Raw genomic sequence first — 5330 nt, forward strand, 5'->3', positions numbered from 1 at the left:
AGAGGGAGAGGGAGAGAGGGAGAGGGAGAGGGAGAGAGGGAGAGGGAGAGGGAGAGGAGAGTAGGGAGAGGGATTGCAGCTGATTTGGCCACTTTCCTTACTGTTTCTCAGCCCTCTCATTGAAAAAACGGCTCTATTTTTAAACCCACAAGCCACAGAATGTCCCACTAATCCTTTCTCAAAAACTAAAATATCAGTTATTTTGGAGGATCTTTAAATTTGCAATTATAGATATAAACCACTATTAGTTTAAAAATAGCTCAGCATAATAAAAAAATACAATGTTGCATGCAGGCTCAGTAGTGTACCTTCACAAGCTCAGTTCTTACGATGCAGGTAGAGAGATGAGAAACTCCTTTAACTATATAGTGAGTTTGAGGCTAACCTGGGCTACATTCACCCTGTCTAAGGGTAGGGGACAGGGATATATGTCCTGGATATAGCTCCATGGTGAAGTGCCTGTGCAGCGCGCATTAGGCCCTTTGTTCAATTCCCAGCATCTCAAGAAGGAAGGCAGACAGACAGAGGGACAAGAGAGAGAGAGGAGGCATTCCTAAGCACCTGAAGCTTTATAGAATTCCAAGAACCCCTCTCTCTTCTTCCCACAGAAATACTAACTGCTACCCAGAACTCCAATAGAGAAATCTTTAAACCATTATTTCCCTTAAATTTAAAACTATGATCAGGGACATAGACAGGTGTTCATTTATATGCAAATAAATCTTGATGACTATCCAAATGTTTAATATCTCTTTTGGCTAATGCTGTGTTTGAAAAAATATGCTTTTATGAAAACTCTGCTTGTTGTGATGGTTTGCCTTTGAGCAAGTTCCCCCTCCCGCCCACACCACCCTTTGTCAAGAAAGGAAAGCTTACTTCATGGCTAGGAGGAATTGTTCTACACTGCCTTGTTTGTCAAAACAAACAGTACTTTCATGCAACCGTCCGTGTCGTGACACCTTTCAGCAGCACTCGGCTGCTCAAAACATTGGCATTCATGAAAACCAGTGACATTGTCTACCGAGGGTTGTGATAAATTCGTGTTTGGGACACATTCAAATGACTAGTTTTCTTTCCGTTTCTGTGTGTCTGCTTTACACCCATGGTCTTCACCACTTTATTTAAAGGAACCAGAGAACTTTCGTAGTTATTTTCATCAATGCTTCTACAGTATTTTCTCATTAGCTAGATTGAGACCATGTCTTGGTAATATAGGGCATGTTACCCGTCAAATGTTAAAGCTTTGAGTAGATGGGACTTGTCATCACATACATTTATCTTAATATTATTGATAATTTTAATACTAATATCTTGTTCCTATACATTTTCTCTGCAGCTTTCTTTTCATGACTCTTCATTACTTATATTAATAAACCCATTTAGATTCTCATCTCCTTTCTATTAGTCTTTCTTTATTAGTTTCATTTCCCCCAGTTCCATTTAGTAACATTTACACTGATCTGTAGACTTTCTTTGTGATACCCCAAGCAGTCTGAGTAGATGCTTCCTTGTTAGGGTGCCCAAAAAATGACATACTTGTGGAGAGAAGATGAACAGGTGGTGACAAGAGCAGCCAGGTAAATCTGGGCCAGGCTGGGAATCACCTGAGCTAGTTTGGCTCTGTAACAATAACCAAAAGGGAACATGAGGTAAGAGGCATTGCTAACTCTGAACTCCAAAAGCAAAAAAACAACCAAACAAAACAGGGGAAAGTATTCTCTGAATCTCCCAATCTAGGAAGAGGGAAAGAGTACAGAGAAGAAAGCCAACACTGGACTTCCAGGAAGATCAAGTGTCAGTGACATGTTCCAAAGGGTCAGAGAGAGAGCCAGCATCAGTGTGAGAGAGCCTAGAGTTTACCTTGTGGTTTGGCTTTAGCAGTGTGTGGTGAGCGTGAGTGCCAAAAGATAAGCCAGGAGCCGCAGCTGTCGAGTAGCACAGAGCAAATACACTCCTGATCTGGGCGCTGGTAGAGATAAAAGGAGAGGACAGAAGACATCACCAGGGACGTGGGGGTTGTGTGGCGGGGAGTTGAGGAATCAGGAAGCAGGTGGCAGAACTGGCAGAAGCTGTTGTGCCTGTTTGGGTATCATGAATGACAGACAAGCCTGGCACAGATTAGTAGTAGCTGCTAGGAGGGGCAGACTAAGCAGACTAGTCCAACAGCAGAGATCACGTAGTGCTCTGACTGAAGAATGTAGAAGCAATAGTGAGAAAAAAAGAGACACCCAAGTAGACCAAAGCCAGAGCAAGCCAAGTGGTAGTGTCTGTACCCAAGTGACTAGCAGCAATCAACATCTTACATGTGTTTGTATGTACAGGTGCACATGTGTGCTGAAGTGCACATGACCACATATATACATGTAGAGGCCTGGCACTGATGTTGGGAATTTTCTTCAGCTGCACTAAACCTTATTCTTCTGATGCATGATCTCCTAATCACACCCAGAACTCACCCATACTGCAGTCTTCAGTTTACTCTGAAGATGCCCTGGCTCCAACTTCCAAGGCTGGATTAGAGGTGGGCTGTCACTTCCACCTGACATTTGTGTGTGTTCTGAAGATGCAGACTCTGGTCCTCCTGCTGGTACAGCAAGCTCTTCAATGGTTAGGCCATCTCCCAAGCCCCAAATAAGCAAAACAAAATGTAACTCAATATGAGCCAAAGTGGATTTTTGTTTGTTTGTTTGTTTTGTTTTGTTTTTAAGACAAGACCTCACTATGTAGCCTTAACTGACCTGAAACTCACTTGTAGCTCAATCTAGCCATGAACTCTCAGTTATTCTCCTGCCTCTGCTTCCCAAGTGCTGGGATTACAGGAAAGTGCTACAACAATCAGCAATGCCACTCTTACTTCTCTGCTTCCCTGGTGATTGAAGATCAATAATGGTACCATCAGCGTCCTTTGCTCACTCTGGAACAAGGATAATTATATTCCTTAACTTTGCATATGCTCTAGGCAAAAAAAAATCAAAAACAATTTAATGACATTAATAAGATATAGGTCTTGAGGATATTTAGCCAGAAATGTTGACATCCATATAACTTTGTATTCAATACTCACATTCTAGAAATAGGTTATTTCAGCTACTCCTGTTTTTATTATCTACTGAAGTAAATTTACTTCAGTGTAAATAACTCCTGTCTAAATAGTAATAATGTTTTCTTCATTCAAAAATTTTAAAAGCTTGTGTGTACACTTACACTTGTTAAGACTAAAAATTAAGCATGAACAGTTAAGTTGGCTAAAAACCACTGTCTACTTCATGAGTTAGGATTTATAATTTCATTGTAAAGCTGACCCAGATGCTAGTGAGACTGTGAGTGTTGGCACATAAGAGGTGAAGTCAGCTCCAACTGTAGCTGTGGATTTCAAAGCTGGTGTCGGTTCCAATTTTTGCCGACAGGAAACGTAGGGACTTTACTGAAAGCAGATGTTTACAATGGAATGGAAGTAAAAGCACGGCCCTAGCTGACTAATATCTTGTTGTACTTCTCTGGTATGATACTAACAAATATCCAGTTATCTGCAAGTCGATCTGAAGACCATTCAACATTATCATGAGAGCATAATTTTTTAAATGATTTGTTCAAAGTTTCTACCAATCTATCCTGGCAGTAGAGCCACATGTTAAAGTTATTGCTGTCTGAGTTACAACAGCTGCCCTGGGAGTCTTGTCTGAACAGCAAGTTAACTGCTGTTCACAGTCATATCTGGTCTTTCCCACCCCGAAATATACACAAAGGATTTTTGTCATTCTTGGCCCTGGTCAGTAGAAGCAACAGAGCACGCCAGAAGAACTCTCCAGGCAGAATGTCCTTCCACCTGTTTATGCTGTAAGACAGACTCCCAAATGTGAGGCGCTGTGGAGAGCTGTTTCTTTGAATGGCAGCCGAGCGTGCCAGCAGGATCCTTGGCAGGGATGCCTAGGCTCTGAAGCTGCCATTCAGGAGAGCTAAATAGAGAAGAGAAACTTGAGCAAACCACTTCCTGGAACACTGAGATCCTGAATGAGAAATTTAGAAGCACCAGATCCTCTCTATTCTTATACCAGCCAAGGTCAGCTTTCCAAGCTCCTGTTTATTTGAAGCTTTCCCTTTCAAAGGACTGTGGCGATGGAGGATGGTAATAAAAATACTTCCTTTTCTTTCAGAAGATATTAAAGTTACTGTTGTGCTCCTGTTTAAAGTTTTTTTTTTTTTTTAAAACATCCTAACATGATAGCTACACCACAAATGAAGTATGATCATGGTGGAGTCACTAGGGGAAAAGTTCCACATCTCCAGGGACAGGTCTTAAAAGAGACAGGTGTCACTATGCTAGCTTGCTTGCAGCATCCTTTGATGTCTCTTAACAGAGCTGGGACTAGTTGTCCCAGGAAGAAGAGGGCTTGAGGCCAGAATATTGCCACAGGTGAGTACATATTACCAGTGCAGAGGGTAAATTGACAGCCAGGATCTAGCAGAAGTCACAGGTTTTCACTAACTCTATGTTCTTTGCCTGGTGCTCCTGGAGTGATACTTTCTTTTCTTTTTTTTAATTGAATAATGGATTCTTAATTGTTATTCGTTTCATGGTTTTGAAACAGAAGATCATTCCGTAGGCCACATGCTGCTAGGTCCTAGCTCTCCTCTTGCTTTCAAGTGCAGGGATTACAGGCATGCGCCACCACATCCTGCTGCACATTTCATATCCAGACTCCTCAGGGTCCTAGCAGGTGACAAGAGCAATGGCAAGTGTCGGAGGGGGTGGGGTAGACAGAGACCAAGGATTCCTTCAGTTGTTTTCAGTTCCTCAGGAAGCTTAAAATAGTTTACTCAAAATACAGCTGCTATGTTTTCTGTGTTTATTTGAGACAGGGTTTCACATAGCCCTTGAGCTGGCCTTGAACTCACTCTGCAGGAGAGGATGACCTTGAACTCCTGATCTTCCGGTCTCTACTGCCAGAGTGCTGTGATTACAGGCACGTTCCACCACGCTGGGCTCCAGTTGGTTACCCAAAAGAAACCTCAAACTCTTTGGTTCTTTCTTGGGAAGATGAAATCCATTAGTATTTAACTAAGATATTTACTCAGAAACAAAACTCTTCTGGGGGAGAAGCTTAAATGACTAGAAGAAATCTTTTTGATGAATTAAAATTAGAAGAAAACTATGTAAGAGATGGAATTTTCAAACTGTTTTCATAAAAGTTAACAAACAACAGCAACTTCAATTATACTCCCTATCTGGCTAAATGGCAAGTTTAGAAAGAGTGTGCTATAGGGTGGGAAGAGAGGTGGGGCAGAACTACGCAGTGTGGAGAGCCTGCTATTTCTGAGCTGCCTTGGTG

This window comes from Mus caroli, chromosome 9, assembly GCF_900094665.2.
Source record: "Mus caroli chromosome 9, CAROLI_EIJ_v1.1, whole genome shotgun sequence".
NCBI classification, from domain to species: Eukaryota; Metazoa; Chordata; class Mammalia; order Rodentia; family Muridae; genus Mus; species Mus caroli.